General features: G+C 33.1%; 1 pseudogene; it reads left to right on the top strand.

The window, feature by feature from the left end:
• Positions 1-17747: 17747 nt before the first annotated feature.
• LOC112087991 lies at positions 17748-18644 on the top strand (annotated as a pseudogene).
• The last annotated feature ends 3650 nt before the right edge of the window (positions 18645-22294 follow it).

The following is a 22294-nucleotide window of genomic DNA, read 5'->3' as shown; positions in this document are numbered from 1 at the left end:
ACAGAACACCGTCAACAAGAACGATTAGGGCCAATGGAAGCCGTTTCCATCGGGGTAGATCCAGGTCCTTTAGCATTTCAAGCACATCAAACACGTTCATAGCGGTCGCTCTTCCGAACAGGTCTTTCCAGATTCCTGTCTTTTCGTCATCTTCTTCTTCTTCTGTGCTATCAGGTTCGGGATTGCAATTCAATCCAGTGATTTCCTTAAACTCTCGTCTCGAATATCTCAGAGGCTGTCCACCAAAGAGGAACCAAATCTCGTGTTTCTTCGTGGTCACAAGTTTTCGTGATAGAAGGGCATGGACTAGTTTGGCGCTGTTGCAACATCTTGCAACAGGTAGATGGAATAACTTCCCAAACTGGGAATGAAGTAGCTTCTCAAGATCTTCAGTACCCTTTAACGCCTCGACAAGGAGGCCAATGACATTGGCCTTTGAATATATGTTCAACCGAGCACCAACAAGGTAGCAACCATCGCCGAGGACCCTTTTTGGTAGTTTTTCCGAAAGGTTATTTGAAGCTTCTCCATCTTCCATGCCTGTATTTGAAGCTTCTCCTTCTTCCATTCCTGTATTTGAACCAAAACAACAAATCCGAAATGCAGGAAAGATATAATATTCTGGATACACAGTTAAATGCAAACCAGGGGAAAATTTTGAGGGAAACGAGTTCGAAGGAGTTCGAAAGAGAGAACAGAGATCTGGAAAAACTACCCTATTCGTATGCTCTGATATATAAACTTCTGTAACTGTTTCTAGATGATATAAGAGTAATCCAACCATTTTAATTCAATATATAGACATAAGTACTAGAGTTCATAACCGCTAATACATAAATCAGGCCAATCAGGCGCCCCGTTTCAATCTTAATTTGAGTTACAAATCGCCAGTACAGTTCAGACAATGATGAAGTTCATAAAAGTAACTTACTTTTAGAATTCTGAGCAGGCCATTCTAGAAGAAGAGGAGCGAATTGTACTTTGGAGCTACACCGCCGGCGTGGATTGAGACGACTTGCGTGAATGGGATGTTCAAGTCGGTCACTCCGCCGCGGTGGCATGAGCGGTATGGGCGACTGCTCCGTCGGAGCTGCCTTAACGATTTTTTTACTCTCCGCGCCATTACAACGGTCAATCGGAGGGCTAATTGGAGATGGATTGCCGGAGATGCTAGATGGACTACGTCCAGATGTGGATCCCAAATTTAATTTTTAATTTAAATGTTGGGATGTCGATAAATTATACATTTGGTTTTACTTCGGTTTATAATTTTGTGTAATCGGTTCACCAAATTGGATTTTATCAGGAATTTTTAGTTATTTCACATCGATAATGGCAATTTTGAAAATAAAAAATTGCTTTAGGGCCCTTGCGGGAAGACAAACAGTAAAAACAGCCCTATCCTTCTTTGGTTTTGAAAACATCATATTCCTCTAATTTAAAACTTAAAAACTACTCATACAGCAATTTTCTCTTCTATTAATTTATCAAATTATTAATTTATCGATATAAAACTCAGCTTAAAAAACTAATTTGGAACCTAAAAAATGTATTAATTTATCGAGGTATTAATTTATCGAGGTATTAATTTATCGAGTATTAATTTATAAAGGTTATACTGTATTATTAATATTCATATTTGTTGTAGTTAGTAATCCTCCCAACTTTATTTTTGTTAAGTATCTTCCAACAAAATAGATACATGATATAATACACAATTGGACACTGAAATGTGTAAAAATAAAAATAGTCCATTTTTAAAATCTATAAAGAAGTGTATACTTTCACAAAAAATCTGTGATAATATACATGCTAAAACTTTATTTTTGTTGAGCATCTTCTAACTATAGATACATGATACAACACACAATAGGACATTTTGAAAAATGTTAAGAAATACAAAACTAGTCCATTTCTAAGATTTATAAAAAAAAATATATTTTCATAAAAAAATCATAATCATTGAAATAATATACATGTTGGAACTTTATTTTTGTTGAGTATCTTCCAACTATAGATACCTGATACATCATACTATATGTATGTTATAAAAAAATATCAAAAATTTAGAGAAATGTTCATGGGAAAAAAATTATATAGTGAAATGGATGGTGTTAAAAAAGCATAAAAACTAATTTAAATTGCCAATCAATTATTTATAATCATTTTTCCTGTTATTTAGGTGTATCAAATAAAATGATAAAACATATAGATATAGCAAAATCATTCGAAATAGATTAGTAACTCCGATAATTTTTGAAAGCACTAGAAATCCATGAAATAATAGTAAAATTATTCATTTAATTTAATATGTTAAATAAAATATATATTTTTAAGTAAAATCATAGGTCTGCGAAAAAAAAATCTATATAATGATAAAAAAAACCTTTAAACTTTAATAGCAATGAGATATGTTTTTAAAATAATATTAATTAACTTAACCATGAAAACACTAGAAAACCATGAAAAATAGTAAAGTTATTCATTTAATTTAATATTTTAAATAAAACAAAAAAATTTAGTAAAATCATAGGTCCACCGTAAAAAAAAAACTATATATAATGATCAATAAAAAAAACCTTTAAACATTAATAACAATAAGCTATGTTTCAAAAAAAAAAAATCTAAAAAACTTAACCAACCATGGAGAATCCTAAAACCTAATCAAGAAAACAGATACATCAAACAAAAACATTACACGTGTTAATTCTATCTAAATCTATGCTACATCACATATATTTTTCTATAAAGACTTGGTTAAAAACAGGTCATAATTCCAAAAGCTTCGCTAATTAGGAAGATTATATTCCTTACCAGAAGATATATATGCATGAATAATCCCATTTGGCTACTAATTTACCCTATAAATTCATTGATACTAATTTATCCTAGTTTGACCATGCAAATTAATTAGGATAAATCCAAAATTACCATTTGAAACACGTCTATTTCACTCCAAAGGATTTACATAAGATTAAAAAAGGGAACTTTAAATGCATGAAGTATATATCCTAGTAATAAACACACATGATTATTATCTCCGCATATATATACATACATATGCATAAACATATACACACATACATATGCATATACATATACATACACAGACTCTTCTCTTCCCTCTGTTGCTTGCGAGCTTTAGCCTTTAGTTTTTACGGGTATCCTCTTTTGCTTCTCAAACTATTTGTATCTGAGAGAGAGAGAGATAAGATAAGATAAAGCAAGAGAGATAGAGAGAGAGATATATAAGCGATCCAAACCAGAAGCAATCTTTTCCGTTTGCTTTTTTTGTTTTTTATTTCTCTTTCGTTTGAAGATTCGTATTTCTTTTCTCCGGTAAACTTACAGCGGCGGCTTACGTAGCCGATCCACTCTTCTTCGGACGGAACATAGAAGTTCGCTTTTGTCCTAGAATGTGATCCGGTCTCTACAAGGTTTGAAATATCAGAATTCTCCTCCTTTTTTTTTCATTCCTCTTATCTCTGATTTTTGTGTTTCGATTATCGGAGATAGATATGGTTTTTCTGTTTGGTATTAGAGGAAAAAAATTTGAATTTGTGTTTTTCTCGAACTTTGATTGGTTTCAGGTTACAGTGAAAAGCATGAATCTTTGTTTGATTGTGTAATTCATATTCCAGTGAAAAGAGATGAAGAGGGTTAGAGAAGCGGTTTACGTTGAAGCTCAGATACGAGGACCTACCGTTTCGTCTCGTGGAGAAACGTAAGCTCTAGTGTTTTTTTTTTTATTTGTGTTCTTTTCAAATTCTGCTTTTTGTTTGTTTGTTTGTAAGGATATTAGTTTGGTTTTTCTCTCCGGAGGTCTAAAATTTTTCTTAGGTTAATTACAATTACCATATTATATAGTATCAAATTCTAAATTTCATGTTTGTGTGATGCAGAAATGGTAAGCCACTAAGATTGGTGGAGGGAATATGGGAGGGTTAACAACAAATGATGCCTTGAACTATCTCAAAGCTGTGAAGGATATGCTTCACTTTCCTTGAAGTCATGAAGTAATGCCCTTGCTCTCTCTTCTATTTTGATCTTTCTTCTTACAACAGGAAATATTGTCAGATGTAATCTATTATTAATATCTACATTTGTTGAAGTGAGTATTTGTTAAATGTCTTGTAACTGAAAACATGTGTATACACAAATAGAACATTTTAAAAATATGTATAAATAAAAACTAGTCCATCTCTAAAATCTATAAAGAAATGAATTTTCAAAAAAGAAATTATGATCTTCGAAATTATATACATGTTGAAACTTTTTTGTTCAGTATCTTCCAACTATAGATACATAATACATCATACAATAGGTTTCCCATAGAAAATTATCAAAGATTTAGAGAAATGTTCATTGAAAAAAATTATATGATAAAATAGGTGGTGAGAAAAAAGCACAAATTGAATGATTAGATTATCAATCATTGTGAAGGTTTTACTTATAAACATTTATCTTGGTATTTTTGATGTATAAAATCAAATGATAAAACATATAGATATAGCCAAAGCATTTGAAATAAATTTTTAATCCCGATAATTTTGAAAACACTACAAAACCATGATAAATAAAAAAATTATTCATTTAATTTTATATGTCAAAATAAAATAAAAAATTTCTTAGTAAAATCATAGGTCCACACAAAAACCCTATTTAATGATCAACAAAAAATCTTTTAAACATTAATAACATAAGCTATGTTTAAAAAAAAATCTAGAACTTAATCAATCCTAGAAAATCCATTGACTTTATGTTGAAAAACTTAACCAACCCTAGAGAATCAAATCACAAAACTGTTAGGCACAAAATATATCTGTTGAATTCGTAAAAGAATGAACAAAAAAACCAACCATACTTGTACCTTGACTTCATTCGTTGGTTTCTCAACTATCCATCAGTATTCTCCTTCGATCTCATCAATAGATAGAGTCAATTTTGTATATTTTCTTTCAAAGTCGGAGTCTTTGAAATATCGAGCGTATTTCTCAAACTTCTCAAGGGTGAAAAAACCAGAATTGAAACCAAATTTCTCTTCTTTGGTCGAAACTGATTCAGAGGTAGAGCCAGAGGAACCCATTTTTAACACAAATTCAATGGATTCTCTAGGGTTAGTTAAAAATGGGTTATTCTGTCTCTACCTCTGAATCACTTTTGCCCAAAGAATAAAAATTTGATTTCAACTCTGGTATAGATTTCACTCTTGAGGAGTTTGAGAAATACGCTCGATATTTCAAAAACTCTTACTTTGAAAGAAAATATACAAAATGGACTCCATCTATTGAGAAGATCGAAGGAGAATACTAGCAAATAGTTGAGAAACCAAAGGATAAAGTCGAGATATAGAATAGGGTTTTCTTGGTTGTTCTTTAACAGATTCAATACAAATCAGATTTGTTTGTGCCTAACAGTTTTGTGATTTGATGCCTTGGGCTATCTCAAAGTTGGGAGGATTAATATCCTTATATGTTGTAGTTAGTAATCTTCCTAACTCTATTTTGGTTGAGTATCTTCCAACTATACATACATGATACAACATAATAAGACATTTTGAAAATGTTAAGAAATAAAAAGTAGTCCATTGTTAAGATCTATAAATAAGTGAATTGTCAAAAAAAAAAATCTTGATCTTCAAAATACTATACACGTTGAAACTTTATTTTTGTTGAGTATCTTCCAACTATAGATACATGATACATCATACAATAGGTCTGTCATAGGAAATTATCAAAGAATTATAGAAATGTTCGTGGAAAAAAATTATATAGTAAAATGGGTGGCAAAAAAAAAGCACAAAAATAAATTATTAGATTGTCAATCGATTGTGAAGATTCTACTTATAAACACTTATCTTGGTATTCAGATGTATTAAATCATATGATAAAGCATATAGATATAACAAAAGCACTTGAAATATAATCCGAATAATTTTTTAAAAAATAAAAAGCCATAATAAATCATAAAATTATTCATTAATTTTAATATGTCAAAATTTAATAAAAACTTTTTTAGTAAAACCATAGGTTAAAAAAATCCTAATTAATGTTCAATAAGAATCTGTTTAGACATTAATAATAGTAAGCTATGTTTTTTAAAAAAAAATATAAAACTTAATCAACCCAAGAGAATCCATTGACTTTTTGTGAGAAACTTAGCCAACCCTAGAGAATCGAATATCAAAACTGTTAGGCACAAAACAAATCTGTTGAATTCATTAAAGAACGACCAAGAAAACCGTATTTTATACCTTAACTTTATCGTCAGTCAGTATTCTCCTTCGATCTCCTCAATAGATAGAATCCATTTTGTATCTTTTCTTTCAAAGTATGAGTCTTTGAAATATCGAGCATATTTCTCAAACTCCTCAAGGGTGAAATCCGAACCAGAATCGAAACCAAATTTCACTTCTTAGATCAAAACTGATTCAGAGGAAGAGCCAGAGGAACCTATTCTTAACAAAAATTTAATGAATTATCTAGGTTTGTCAACTATTCACCAGTATTCTCCTTCGATCTTCTCAATAGATGGTCCATATTGTATCTTTTATTTCAAAGTGGGAGACTTTGAAATATCGAGTGTATTTCTCGAACTCCTCAAGAGTAAAATCTGAACCAGAATTACATAATATGGTTTTCTTGGTTGTTCTTTAACAAATTCAATACAAACCAGATTCGTTTGTGCCTAACAATTTTGTGATTTGATGCCTTGGGCTATCTCAAAGTTGGGAAGATTAATATCCATATGTATTGTAGGTAGTAATCCTCCTAACTCTATTTTGGTTGAGTATCTTCCAACGAGAGATACATAATACAACATAATAAGACATTTTGAAAATGTGTAGAAATAAAAAGTAGTCCATTTTTAAGATCTATAAATAAGTGAATTTTGAAAGAAAACTCATGATCTTCGAAATAATATACATGTTGAAACTTAATTTTTGTTAAGTATTTTCGAACTATAGATATATGATACATCATACAATAGGTGTGTCACAGAAAATTATCAAAGGTTTAGAGAAATGTTCATGGAAAAACATTTATATGGTAAAATGGGTTGTGAAAAAAGCACAAAAGTAAATTATTAGATTGCCAATCGATTGTGAAAAAAATTCTACTTATAACCATATATCTTGATATTCAGATGTATTAAATCAAATGATAAAGCACATAGATATAACAAAAGCATTTGAAATAAATTTATAATCACGGTAATTTTGAAAACAGTAAAGCCATGATAAATCATAAAATTATTCATTTAATTTAATATGTCAAAATAAACCAAAAATTTCTTAGTAAAATCATAAGTCTATAAATAAAAAACTCTATTAAATGATCAATAAAAAATCATTTAAACATTAATAACAACAAGCTGTGTTTTAAAAAAAAAATTAAAACTTAATCAACCCTAGAGAATCTATTGACTTTGTGTTGAGAAACGTATACCAACCCTAGAGACTCAAATAAAAAAAAACTGTTAGGCATAAAACAAATTTGTTGAATTCATTAAAAATGACCAAGAAAACCGTATTTTGTACCTCAACTTCATCCGTTGGTTTCTCAACTATACGTCAGTATTCTCCTTCGATCTCCTCAATAGATGGAGTCCATTTTCTATCTTTTGTTTCAACGTAGGAGTCTTTGAAATATCAAGCATATTTTTCAAACTCCCCAAGGGTGAAATCTGAACCAGAATTGAAACCAAATTTCTCTTCTTCGTTCAAAACAAATTTAGAGGCAGAGCCAAAGGAACCCATTCTTAACACAAATCCAATGGATTCTCTAGGGTTGGTTAACAATGGGATCTTCTGTCTCTGTCTTAGAATCAGTTTCGTCCAAAGAAGAGAAATTTAGTTTCAACTCTGGTTCGGATTTCACTTTTGAGAAGTTTGTGAAATACGCTTGATATTTCAAAGACTTAATTTGAAATAAAAATATACAAAATGGACTCCATCTATTGAGGAGATCGAAGAAGAATATTGACGGATAGTTGAGAAACCAACTGATAAAGTCGAGGTACAAAATATGGTTGGTTTTTTTAGTCATTCTTTAACAAATTCAATGCAAAAGAGATTTTTTTGTGCCCAACAGTTTTGTGATTTGATTCCTTGGGCTATCTCAAAGTTGGGAGGACTAATATCCATATATGTTGTAGTGAGTAATCTTCCTAACTTTATTTTTGTTGAGTTTCTTCCAACTATAGATACATGATACAACATAATAAGACATTTTTGAAAATGTTTAGAAATAAAAAGTAGTCCATTTTAAAAATATATAAATAAGTGAATTTTGAAAAACAAAATTCATGATCTTCGAAATTATATACATGTTGAAACTTTATTTTTGTTTAGTATCTTCTAACTATAGATAAATGATACATCATACAATAGGTCTATCATAAAAAATTATCAAGGTTTAGAGAAATGTTCATGAAAATGATTTACATGGTAAAATGAATGGTAAAAAAAACACAAAATAAATTATTAGATTGCCAATCGATTGTGAATGTTTTACTTATAAACATTTATCTTTGTATTCAGATGTATTAAATCAAATGATAAGACATATAGATATAACAAAGCATTTGAAATAAATTGATTATCCGGATAATTTTGAAAACTATAAAAAAGCCATTATAAATCATAAAATTACTCATTTAATATGTCAAAATAATATAAAAACTTCTTAGTAAAAGCATAGGTTCACAAAAAATATTCTATTTAATGATCAATAAAAATCTTTTAGACATTAATAACAATAATCTATGTTTTTTTAAAAAAATCTAAAACTTAATCAACCCTAGAAAATACATTGACTTTATGTTGAGAAACTTAACCCAACCCTAGAGAATCAAATAAAAAAAGTGTTAGACACAAAACAAATATGTTGAATTCGTTAAAAAATGACCAAAAAACCAACCATATTGTGTATCTCGACTTTATCCGTTTGTTTCTCAACTATCTGTCAATATTCTCCTTCAATCTCTTCAATAGTTGGAGTCTATTTTGTACCTTTTCTTTCAAAGTATGAGTCTTTGAAATATCGAGTGTATTTCTCAAACTCCTCGAAGGTGAAATCTGAACCAGAATTGAAACCAAATTTCTCTTCTTTGGCCGAAACTGATCAGAGGCAGAGCAAGAGGAACCCACTCTTAACACAAATCCTATGGATTCTCTATCGCTGGTTAATAATTGGTGCTTCTGTCTATGCCTCTGAATCAGTTTCATCTTAAGAAGAGAAATTTAGTTTCAACTCTGGTTCGAATTTAACTCTTGAGGAGTTAGAGAAATACGCTTGATATTTCCAAGACTCCTACTTTGAAACAAAATATACAAAATGAACTCCATCTATTGTGAAGATTGAAGGAGAATACTGGCGAATGGTTGAGAAACCAAAGAATGAAGTCGGTTACAGAATATGGTTTTCTTGGTCGTTCTTTAACAAATTCAATACAAACTAGATTTGTTTGTGCCTAACAGTTTTTTGATTTGATGCCTTGGGCTATACTAGAAAACCCTATAATAGCATAAGTTAAATCGCTATCGAGTAGCGCTATAATACATAAAAATTATTATAGGTTCCGCTGTCCTAGCGTTCATGACAACGCTATAATAGCACTTTTCGTATATCATTAATATCCATATTTGTTTGTTGTAGTGAGTAATCCTTCCAACTTTATTTTTGTTGAACATCTACCAACAATAGATACATGATATAATACACAATTGGAGATTTGAAAGTATGTAGAAATAAAAATAGTATATAGATCTATAAAGAAGTGTACTTTCACAAAAAAATTGTGATCTTCGAAATAATATACATGTTAAAACTTTATTTTTGTTGAATATCTTCCAACTATAGATATATGATACAACACACAATAGGACATTTTGTAAAATGTGTAGAAATACAAAACTAGTCCATCTCTAAGATCTATAAAAAAAAGTATTTTCATAAAAAATTCATAATCATCGAAATAATATACATGTTGGAACTTTTTTTGTTGAGTATCTTCCAACTATAGATACATGATGCATCATATTATATGTATGTCATAAAAAAATATCAAAAATTTAGAGAAATGTTCATGGGAAAAAATTTATATGGTGAAATGGGTGGTGATAAAAAAGCATAAAAGTGAATTTAAATTGCCAATCAATTATTTATAATCATTTTTATTTGTATTTGTATTAAATAAAATGATAAAACATATAGATATAGCAAAATCATTCGAATTAGATTAGTAACTCCGATAATTTTTGAAAACACTAGAAATCCATAAAATAATAGTAAAATTATTCATTTAATTTAATATGTTAAATAAAAAAATATTTCTTAGTAAAATCATAGGTCTACCAAAAAAAAACTCTATAAAATGATATTAAAAAACCTTTAAACTTTAATAGCAATAAGATATGTTTTTTTTAAAAAAAAAATCTAATTAACTTAACCATGAAAACACTAGAAAGCCATGAAAAATAGTAAAATTATTCATTTAATTTAATACTTTAAATAAAACAAAAACAAAGTTAGTAAAATCATAGGTCCACCGTAAAAGAAAAAACTCTACATAATGATCAATAAAAAAAAACTTTAAACATTAATTTTTATAAGCTATGTTTCAATAAAAACATCTAAAAAAACTTAACCAACCATAGAGAATCCTAAAACCTAATCAAGAAAACAGATACATCAAACAAAAACATTACACGTGTTAATTCTATCTAAATCTATGCTACATTTTCTAAAAAGACTTGGTTAAAAATAGGTCATAATTCCAAAAGCTTAGCTAATTAGGAAGATTATATTCCTTAACAGAAGATATATATGCATGAATAATCCCATTTGGCTACTAATTTACCCTATAAATTCATTGCTACTAATTTATCCTAGTTTGACCGTGCAAATTAATTAGGATAATCCAAAATTACCATTTGAAACACGTCTATTTCACTCCAAAGGATTTACATAAGATTAAAAAGGGAACATTAAATGCATGAAGTATATATCCTAGTAATAAACACACTTGATTATTATCTCCGCATATATAAATATACACATACATATGCATAAACATATACACATACATATGCATATACATATACATATACATACACATATACATACACAGACTCTTCTCTTCCCTCTGTTGCTCGCGAGCGTTAGCCTTTGGTTTTTACGGGTATCCTCTTTTGCTTCTCAAACTATTTGTATCTGAGAGAGAGAGATCAGATAAGATAAAGCAAGAGAGATAGAGAGAGATAGAGAGAGATATATAAGCGATCCAAACCAGAAGCAATCTTCTCCGTTTGCTTTTTTTTGTTTTTTTATTTCTCTTTCGTTTGAAGATTCCTATTTCTTTTCTCCGGTAAACTCACGGCGGCGGCTTACGTAGCCGATCCACTCTTCTTCGGACGGAACATAAAAGTTCGCTTTTGTCCTAGAATGTGATCCGGTCTCTACAAGGTTTGAAATATCAGAATTCTCCTCTTTTTTTTATTCCTCTTATCTCTGTTTTTTGTGTTTCCATTATCGGAGATAGATCTGGTTTTTCTGTTTGGTATTTGAGGGAAAACAATTTGAATTTGTGTTTTTCTGGAACTTCGATTGGTTTCAGGTTACAGTGAAAAGCATGAATCTTTGTTTGATTGTGTAATTCATATTCCCGTGAAAAAAGATGAAGAGGGTTAGAGAAGAGGTTTACGTTGAAGCTCAGATACCGTTTTGTCTCGAGGAGAAACGTAAGCTCTTTTGTTTTTTTTTATTTGTCTTCTTTTCAAAATCTGTTTTTTTTTTGTTTGTTTGTAAGGATATTAGTTTGGTTTTTCTCTCTGGAGGTCTAAAATTTTTCTTAGGTTAATTACTATCACCATATAGGCTTAAACAAAGTTTCAAATTCTTAATTTCATGTTTGTGTGATGCAGAAATGGTAAGCCACTAAGATTGGTGGAGGAGGAAATATGGGAGGGTTAACAACAAATGATGCCTTGAGCTATCTCAAAGCTGTGAAGGATATGTTTCACTTTCCTTGGAATCATGGACTTTAAATTTCAGAGGTAATTGATGCCTTTACTCTCTCTAATCTATTTTGTTCTTTCTTCTTACAACAGGAAATGTGCTCAGAAGTAATGTAGTATTAATATCTACATTTGTTTTAGTAAGTAATCCTCTCAATTTTATATTTGTTGAGTATCTTCTAACTATAGATACATGATACAACACATGATATGACATTTTAAAAGTATATAGAAATAAAAACGATTCCATCTTTAAACTTTATAAAGAAATTCATTTTCAAAAAAAAATTATAATCTTCGAAATATTATACATGTTGAAACTTTATTTTTGTTGAGTATCTACCAACTATAGATACATGATACATCATACAATAGGTCTGCACAGAAAATTATCAAAGATTTAGAGAATGTTCATGGAAAAAAATATATGGTAAAATAGGTGGTGAGAAAAAAATCACAAAGTGAATTATTAGATTGTCTGTAAAAGTTTTACTTATAAACATTTATCTAGGTATTCAGATGCATTAAATCAAATGATAAAATATATAGATATAGCAAAAACATTTGAAATAAATTTGTAATCCCGATAATTTTGAAAACACTACAAAACCATGATAAATCAAAAAGTATTCATTAAAATTAAAATGTCAAAATAAAACAAAAATTTCTTAGTAAAATCATAGGTCCACAAAAACCCCTTTTTAATGATCAATAATAATCTTTTAACATTAATAACAATAAGCTATGTTTAAAAAAAAAATATAAAATTTAATCAACCCTAGAGAATCCATTGACTTTATGTTGAAAAACTTAACCAATCCTAGAGAATCAAATCACAAAACTGTTAGGCACAAAAAAATCTATTGAATTCATTAAAAAATGACCAACAAAACCAACCATATTATGTACCTCGACTTCATCCGTTGGTTTTTCAACTATACGTCAGTATTCTCCTTCGATCTCCTCAATAGATGGAGTCCATTTTGTATATTTTCTTTAAAGTATGAGTCTTTGAAATACCGACCGTATTTCTCAAAGGTGAAATCTGAACAAAAATTGAAAACAAATTTCTCTTCTTTGGTTGAAACTAATTCTGAGGCAGAGCTAGAGGAACCCATTGTTAACACAAATTCAATGGATTCTCTAGGGTTGGTTAACAATGTTTTCTTATGTCTCTACCTCTGAATCATTTTTGTCTAAAGAAGAGAAATTTGGTTTCAACTCTGGTTCGGATTTCACTCTTGAGAGTTTGAGAAATGCACTTGATATTTAAAGACTCATAATTTGAAATAAAAGACACAAAATGGACTCCATCTATTGAGAAGATCGAAGGAGAATACTGCCGAATAGTTGAGAAACCCAATGAATGAACTCGAGGTACAGAATATGGTTTTCTTGGTCGTTCTTTAACAAATTCAATACAAACCAGATTTGTTTGTGTCTAACAGTTTGTGATTTGATGCCTTGGCCTATCTCAAAGTTTTTTTTGGGGGGTGGGGGGATTAATATCCATATATGTTGTAGTTAGTAATCCTCCTAACTTTATTTTTGTTGAATATCTTCCAACTATAGATATATGATACAACATAATAAGACATTTTGAAAATTTGTAGAAATAAAAAGTAGTATTGTATTACAGATTTTTAAATAAGTGATTTTTTTAAAAAAAATATCATGATCTTCGAAATAATATAGATATTAAAAATTTATTTTTGTTGAGAATCTTCCAACTATAAATACATCATACATCCTACAACAAGTCTGTCATTGAAAATTATAAAAGGTTTAGAGAAATGTTAATTGAAAAAAAAATATATGGTAAAAGAGGTGGTAAAAAAAAGCACAAAAGTAAATGATTAGATCGCCAATCGATTGTGAAGGTTTACTTATAAACATTTATCTTGATATTCAGATGAACTAAATCAAATGATAAAACTTATAGATATAGCAAAAGCATTTTGAAATAAATTTGTAATCCCGATAATTTTGAAAACACTACAAAACCATGATAAATCAAAAATTATTCATTAAATTTAATATGTCAAAAGAAAACAAAAATTTCTTAGTAAAATCATAGGTCCACAAAATAACCCTATTTAACGATCAATAAAAAATCTTTAAAACATTAACAACAATAAGCTATGTTTTTTAAAAAAATCTAAAACTTAATCAACCCTAGGAAATCCATTGAATTTATGTTGAAAAACTTAACCAACCCTAGAGAATCAAATCACAAAACTGTTAGACACAAAACAAATCTGTGCTAAACAAATGGGTTTAGCTGGAGAAAATTGGGTTTAATCGGGTGATTCCGAGCTAAGTTTAACATTCACAGAGCTAAATCAAGTTTTGTCTGAGCTAAAATCAGCTAGCCGGGATTTTCGGGAAGTTAAGGGTGATATTCCGATAAGCCAAGTTTTTCGGGACTTGGTCGAAATTCGGAAAAGGTTGGTCGGGAGCAGACAGCTTTTGTCAGCTTCAGGTGTGCGCATGAGCAGTTATCGGGTAAACACGTTCGGGAAAAAGTGCGGGAATGGTTATCGGCTGTAGTCGACCGAGTGTTTACGCAGGAATAGTTATTGTCGGGTAAAATATGCGCGGGAGCAGTTTTTAGCCGAGAGAGAGTGCGGATTGACGTGGGAATGGTTTCTTGACGGTTTTCTGTGGAAAATCAAGTGATGAGCGCCTATATAATTAAGGCCTCTAGCTCATGTTATTCTCTTCGCACGACCAAAGAACTCAGAAAGATTGAGAAATACCGTTTTAAGAGAATTTAGTCGAGAGAAATCATCTGTAGTCGAGAGATATTTGATTCTAGCCAATGGCGATTCTGATTCTGTCGAGGGTGATCCAGATTCAGCGGAGCGATCGTGGGAACAAGTCTGGGCGATCGAGAAATCTGTCTTTACTGAATCTGTCCGAGAAAAGCTAAGATGAGTGCATGACCCTGGCCTAGTTTGGTCGTATTCTTGTTTAGATTCTAGTCGGTTGCATGTAAGTTTCTGTGCTTGTCATGACATATTATGCTGGCTACCATGATGATCGATACACCTTGTCGGCGATCTGGATTAGGCAATACGCTCGTGGCTGTGATGCTCGCCGAGGCTTGTCTGGTTGCGGGAGGATTGGCCGGATAAGCGTATAGTTTTCTGTTTCTGATGAGCACTGTGCTTGATTTTTGTTTGATGCGATTATGTTATGGCTCAGTGAGACGGGATGACCGTTCTCACTAAGCAGTTCTGTTGCTTATGCCTCCTTTTATGGATGCAAGTAGTAAAGATGTCTGATCAGCGTGTGCGGACTAAGACTGTTAAGGAAAAGATGGTAGGATCTGGGTAGTTAAGGTTTAGTCAATGTAATAGTTTATTTGGGAACGATCATTGTACTAGAACCTCGATTTTTATCCAAGTATTTCTGCTTTAATCCACTTATGTACGGTTAAGTCTTTTCTAAACGAACCAAATGCCAAAAAGTTTAAGAAATGCTAAGTAAATTCTGGACCGAAATTTGACTAAGTGTTAGTTAGAAATAAAATCCGGGTTAGGGTGCTACATTTTGCGGAAAAAAAAGTAATGACATTTTAGTTATTATCTTTTTTTAATATTTCAAAAAAAATACTTTCGAATATGCTAAGTTAGTCTAGTAATAAAAATAAAAGTGTGTCAAATTAATAATAAACATAGATTTTAAAGTTAGTTTAGTCACTACAACAAAAATGGCATTAGAATAGCATATTATTTTAGCGCAGTTTCTTTAACTGCTATTATAGATAGTATCGAGAGTTAGAGTTACTCCATCATAGCATTCTAAAAATGCGAAGCCAAAATAACTCTAAGCAGAAAGCTAAAATTTATTTTCCTCTCACAAATTCACTAATGATTGCCAATTTATCCTAAGATAAGATACTGCATTTAAGTGTATATATCCAAAAAAAATATACACGCATACAAAAAAACCTCTTAAGATAAGTTTCTATTATTCGCCTGTCTCAAATATCTCTCCTCACTGCATTTACGGTAACTCACTCTCTCTTGCCGCCTCTTTCTCTCTCCTCACTCTCTATGCCCGCCTCTTTCTCTAGCTCGCTGATTCACACCACCCAAGTATTTGTGGTTTCTGATATCGCAGCTCTAGGGATTTCTGGTGATGTCTTGTCATGGCTTTAGGGTTTACTAAAATTTCTTTTGCCTCTCATAAATTCACTAATGATCACCAATAGTAGCCAAAGATAAGATTCTGCGTTTAGTGTATATATAAAAAAAAAAACACATACAAAAAATTAGACCTTTTAAAAAAAATCATTTAAGGTAAGTTTCTATTATTTGCCTCTCTTAAATCTCTCTCCTCACTGTCTAACTCCCTTTATTTCCTCACTCTCTTTTGCCGCCTATCTCTCTCTCTCCTCACTCTCTATGGCTGCCTCTTTCTCTAGCTCGCTGTTTCACACCACCCAAGTATTTTTGGTTTCTGATATCGCAGCTCTAGGGATTTCTGGTGATGTTTTGTCATGGCTTTAAAATTTACTAAAATTTCTTTTGCCTCTCATAAATTCACTAATGATCGCCAACAGTAGCCAAAGATAAGATTCTGCGTTTAGTGTATATATCAAAAAAAAAACACATACAAAAAATTAGACCTTTTAAAAAAATCATTTAAGGTAAGTTTCTATTATTTGCCTCTCTTAAATCTCTCTCCTCACTGTCTAACTCCCTCTATTTCCTCACTCTCTCTTGCCGCCTCTCTCTCTCTCCTCACTCTCTATGGCTGCCTCTTTCTCTAGCTCGCTGTTTCACACCACCCAAGTATTTGTGGTTTCTGATATCGCAGCTCTAGGGATTTCTGGTGATGTTTTGTCATGGCTTTAGGATTTACTAAAATTTCTTTTGCGTCTCATAAATTCACTAATGATCGCCAACAGTAGCCAAAGATAAGATTCTGCGTTTAAGTGTATTTATCAAAAACAATTACACACATATAAAAAATTAGACCTTTAAGAAAATCCCTTAAGGTAAGTTTCTATTATTCGCCTCTCTCAAATATCTCTCCTCACTGTCTAACTCCCTCTTTTTCCTCACTCTCTCTTGCCGCCTCTCTCTCTTTCTCTCCTCACCCTCTATGGCTGCCTCTTTCTCTAGCTCGCTGTATCACACCACCCAAGTATTTTTGGTTTCTGATATCGCAGCTCTAGGGATTTCTGGTGATGTCTTGTCATGGCTTGCGCTCATGGTGTCGTTCCTTGCAGCCTGTGCTGTTGGCAGTAGTTTTCGTTGGTGTTTTGTTTCAAAAATTCTGCCCAAACCCATGAGTTGAAGGTTGGTTGTAATCGATTTTGGTTCTGTCTTGGTTGAAGCCTCGATTTGGATACTTCAAATTATCTATGATTTCACTCGTTATTTGTCTTTAGTTTGTTGTGTTTCTGATTGCTTTTACGCATTCCACCTAAAAGCTTGTGTCTTGTCTGTTAAATACCAATGCTGAGTCCTTTATCCACCAAGTGTTCTGAATGAGTTTTATTATCTGTTCACGAATCTATGAAGTAGTGAGACTTCTCGACCTTCTTTTTTGTACATTTTGAGTTGGTGATTGTTTTACGATCAGCTTTAGTATTCGTTGATAGATTCTTGGCTACTGTTTATGTATAGCATTGTCAATTTTCTATCAGCTGATTTTCATCGAGAGAAGGTAAAAAGTCAAAGTTTCTTTTAAGTTTTTCGAAAATAAAATGTCAATGTATGTTTTGATCAACTTTCTATCTACTTCAGGTTTTCCTAGGATAGAGAAGCTGGAGATTGAAGGAGGAGGTTTCCACACCAACAATTATGCTGTTCGAGGCTATTATTTTGGTGGTGAAGAGGGTAAACGTAAATAGACCAACTTATATGATGTTCGAGGCTATTATTTTGGTGGTTAAGAAAGGTAAAATCCAATGGCTTAGATCAATGGTTGGAAGCCCTGATCTCATCTTGATTCCAGGTACACAAAACTTGTTTCACATTGTTATTTCCTTCATGTCTAATAGTAAACCCTAGCCTTTCTCGTAAGACTCTTAATTCGGTTATCTTGTATTCAAATACCAGGAAAAGTTTCAACCATTTTCATCAGTGGATTTGGTCCATTTTGGTTTTTGTGTAGGTGAGACATGAAGGATGTATAAAGCTAATGTGGATGATGTCAGACTGGTCATTGTATATACACCCATAGGTGAAGATGGTGTTGGAGGAGATCCAATTTTGTGCAATGGGATTCATGTTGATGTTTAATTTTCAGAACATAATCTTTATAGAGAAGTGAAGCAGAAATTAGAAACTGGGTTAGTGAAGCTTGAGGTAAGATTTTAACTTTGTATTTTGTTTCCTTACCTTCACTAGAGCACTACTTCATGTTCTTTCTTCTTCGATCTTTTGGAATCAGGTGCTGTGTGACAAGGACCCTTATCCAGAAAAGGCATGTACTTCCAAAAAACGTTTATGGTGTTTACAATTGATTTGTTGTTCATCGAGTCAGGTTTTTTCTAAAAGGTGAAAGTGCTGATGATTGTAGATTGTGGGAGAGAAAAATCTCGAGAGACATGCTAGAGATGAACATGCAGAGAATAAAGGTTGTGAAACAAGGTCAAAAGTTGTGAAACCAGGTTTAACTATATCTTTTGTGATTAAAAGGAATTCATAAGTTTGGAGTTTGATTTGCTCTTTCAGATAACATACTTGATTTCAGTTCACTCTTTTTATCCTATAAAACTGGAAACTCAAGGCTTTTTCTTTGTTTTACGGTTGTAGTGTATTGGTACAACAACATTGGATGAGTACAAGAAGCACATTGAGAAAGATCATGCATTGGGGAGAAGGTTCCAACCTGTGAAGGTACATAAAGTACATTGAGAAAGATCCATCACATGATGGATGTTTTTTTTTTTCCTAAAATTTCTGGAATTATATTGATAAAGACCAAAGTTACATAAGGGGAAAGAAGGAAAAAGACATCTTACGATGAATAACCGGAACAAACAACCGAAAGAAGAGAGTAAAAGAACCAAAGCTAGGAGGCACGAAACCATAGCTGGAGAGCCTCTTGAAACTTCGGAGAGAGCCGCATGGCTGAGCAGATGTTGCGGATGGAGCGGTCCAGGAGCACGATCAAGCCGGAGACGGGGGTCCTGATTCCTCTGAAAATGCGGGAGTTCCTCTCCTGCCATAAAACATAGATGATGCAATGCGCAGCAATGAGCCTAAGGAAGGCCAGACTTGAGTTTTGCTGGGGGACAATGAGCCAGTCAAGAAAGTGGTCCCAAGAACTGAATCCAATGAAGCACCAACTCCAAATCTCGTGACTGAAGTGGCACTTAAGAAAGAGATGATCTCTGTTCTCTCCGTAGATTTCGCAGAGATAACAAGTATCATCACCCACAACACCCCAATCAAATAAACGAGAAAGAACAGGCATCCTGTTAAGAGAACACAGCCACATCGTGAAGGAGTGCTTCGGAACTGAACCGGAGAACCAAACTCTGTTGTGCCAAGGAACCTCGGCCTGCTCTGGTCTGATAGAAGACCAAGTATCTGAGAAGCTGAAAAAGTCTTTAGCATCTCCCAATTTTCGTTTCCAAAGGAATTTGTCTACAGTATTAGGCTTGGACCGATGTTAGGAAGGTAAGAAATTGCTCAATCCTGTCACTACGAGCACCTCGAAACATCCAGCCCTCATCCGATATTGCATGTGCGACTTTTGCATCCAGGGGAAGCCCAAGAAGCTGGTGACAATCTGCACCGAGGAAATCATGGAGTTGACCAAAAGGGGTCTAACTATCAAACTAAAAGTAGTAGTCTTGACCATTTTCAATCTCGCAAGATAGGAAGCCGGAGGCCACAGATCTAAGTTTGAGGAGTTGTTTCCACATTGAAGAGCCTTTTGCATTAGGCGAGAGCTCCTAGAAACTTTTCCTCCTCAACTTAAATCTCTTACACCAAGCCACCCAGAGGGAACCCGCCGATGAGAAGAGAAGCCAGATCAATTTGAGACCATAGACCTTATTCCACAAACTGATATTATGCAAACCCAAACCTCCCTGGCTCTTTGGCGAGCAAACTTTATCCCAACTCACTTTGCATTGTTTCGGGATTTCCGAAGAGCCCGACCATAGGGAGAGCCTGCAGATTTTTTTTAAGTCTTTGATGCAGCGTCTTGGAAGAATAAAAGCAGAGCACCAGTAGCCAACGATATTCTGAATAACAGAGGAGAGCAGTTGAAGTCTCCCTGCATAAGAGAGATGTCTCACATGATGGATGCTGCTTTTAGTGAATGAATGTTTGGATGTTTCGGTCAAGAAAAACGCTTTTTCTCTCTCCAGCCGTTTCCTCTCCCAATCTTTTTCAGCCGCCAAACCCTAATATCTTGATCTTTCTCCTTGGTGGTTGGCGCTCCTCGCCGCTGCCGGGGAGACCTTTGTCCTCTTCGGTTTGATTCGCCTGGGGCGGTGCGTCGGTGGTGCTTTGGTGGCTCTGTGCGGATGGTTGTATCGAAGGAGGTGTGTGGCTTTTGGCAGATCATTTGCTTTTCGACTTCCGGTGGTAGATCCATGGCGCTCGGTGTGGGATCTCTCTAGATCTTGGTGTTGCCGCTGCGTTTTCTCTCATGGTGGTGCAGTTAGACGGATTTTCTAAGCGGTGCGTGGTGTGAGATCTTCGAGGACGGGTCTCGGCGTGCTGCTATCAGATCTGCTTCTTTCCTCTCCTCCCTTAGTGTATCAAAGCCTGTGGCGAGCTCGGCGTCGTCTCTAGGTTAGCTCGCAGCGGCAGCGTTTCTTCAAGGCGGTGACTTTCCTGGTGGCTCTGCGCGTGCTTCTGGTGGCAGCGTGAGGTATATTGTGCCAAATCGGGTGTTCAAGTGCTCAGTCTCGGTGCGGTGTTGCTCAGTTCCAACAGATTTTTTTGTCTCTGGTGGCTCCTTGTCTCGTCGTTGTTGCGGATGTTTGCTTGTTTCTCTCTGATGGATTAAGTGTTTCTGTTTGTGTGCTTTGGATTGAGAATGCTTTTAGTTCGGTCTTGTGTCTTGTTCGCGTGGCTTTCGGAGGAGGTAGTAAGGCTGTCTTTGCTTGTTGTCGCTTGGCTATGTGCTAGCCGACATCGGGAGGATCTTGGTAGAGTTAGTAGCGCTTCTTAGCTTCGACAGCTAGTGTAGTCCTGTCCTAGTGCTGGATCTAGGTTTGTTAGTTGTATGCCGATTATTAGATTTTGAGGGCAGTCTTTGATCGGGTTTTCTTGGCTTCTTAGAGGAATAGCTCTTTTTCAGGCTGCCGGATGAAACAGCTTCCGCTCTGCTTTGTGGATGTTTCTTCGAGCATTCTTCTAGTTTTCTCCTTTTGATCATATGTTGGTTCCACTTTTCCTCGGATCGTCTCAAGCTCTTTATCGCTATTGTTTGATGCCAAATTGCTTTATTGCTATAGTGTCAATTAGTACCGATTGTATTTTGTTTCCATGTTTTTTTCACGTTTTTTGCCATGAGACCAATCTGTTAGGTCGAACATTTTGTTTAACAATTTGTAACATCTAAAAATTTTGTTTTTAATGAATATTTACAATTTAGCAAAAAAAAAATGTATGGATGTTTCTTTTGGTGAAGGAATGTAGAAAAGTAGCTTGTTAATCATCTCAACTTCCATGTAGTTAAACTATTTATGTAAACTACAATTATGTATCTTTTGACGATTCATGGAATGAAACATGTTTTTAAAATAACTTCTGAATATATATTGGAAACTAAATTATTATATGCTGTAAAGTAGCGACCAAATATATTGAAATAATATAGTAAATCATCATTTGTGATGAGCACGTAAAAAAGGCTACAACATAATATAAAACAGCACTAAAAAATGTTATAATAAATATATTAAAACATTCGATTAGAGCTATAATAGTAAAACATATAATAGTATACGTAAAACCGCTATCGAGTACCGCTATAATACATAAAACCTATTATGGGCTTGACTGGTTTAAACACAACGGTTGCGGTTGCGAGTACGAGAGTTTGCGGAAGCGGACGATTGCGGTTTTGAGCGTTATTCAGCGGTTTGCATGACTGATTAAACTTTTTAAGGTGGATCCATTTGCGGGACATTTTTGACTGGCAAACCAGCGGTTTATTTAGCGGTTAAACATAAAATTACCAAAATAAACATCATATATAATTATAAAAAAACAATTATGATTAATATCATAATCATTAGTTCAAAATAATTAATAAAAATTATAAATAAATATTAAATAATTCTTT

Source organism: Eutrema salsugineum, unplaced genomic scaffold (assembly GCF_000478725.1).
Source record: "Eutrema salsugineum unplaced genomic scaffold, Eutsalg1_0 scaffold_8, whole genome shotgun sequence".
Classification (NCBI taxonomy): Eukaryota; Viridiplantae; Streptophyta; class Magnoliopsida; order Brassicales; family Brassicaceae; genus Eutrema; species Eutrema salsugineum.
Note: the sequence above shows the minus strand (reverse complement) of the source record. Positions and strands in the feature narration are given on the sequence as shown.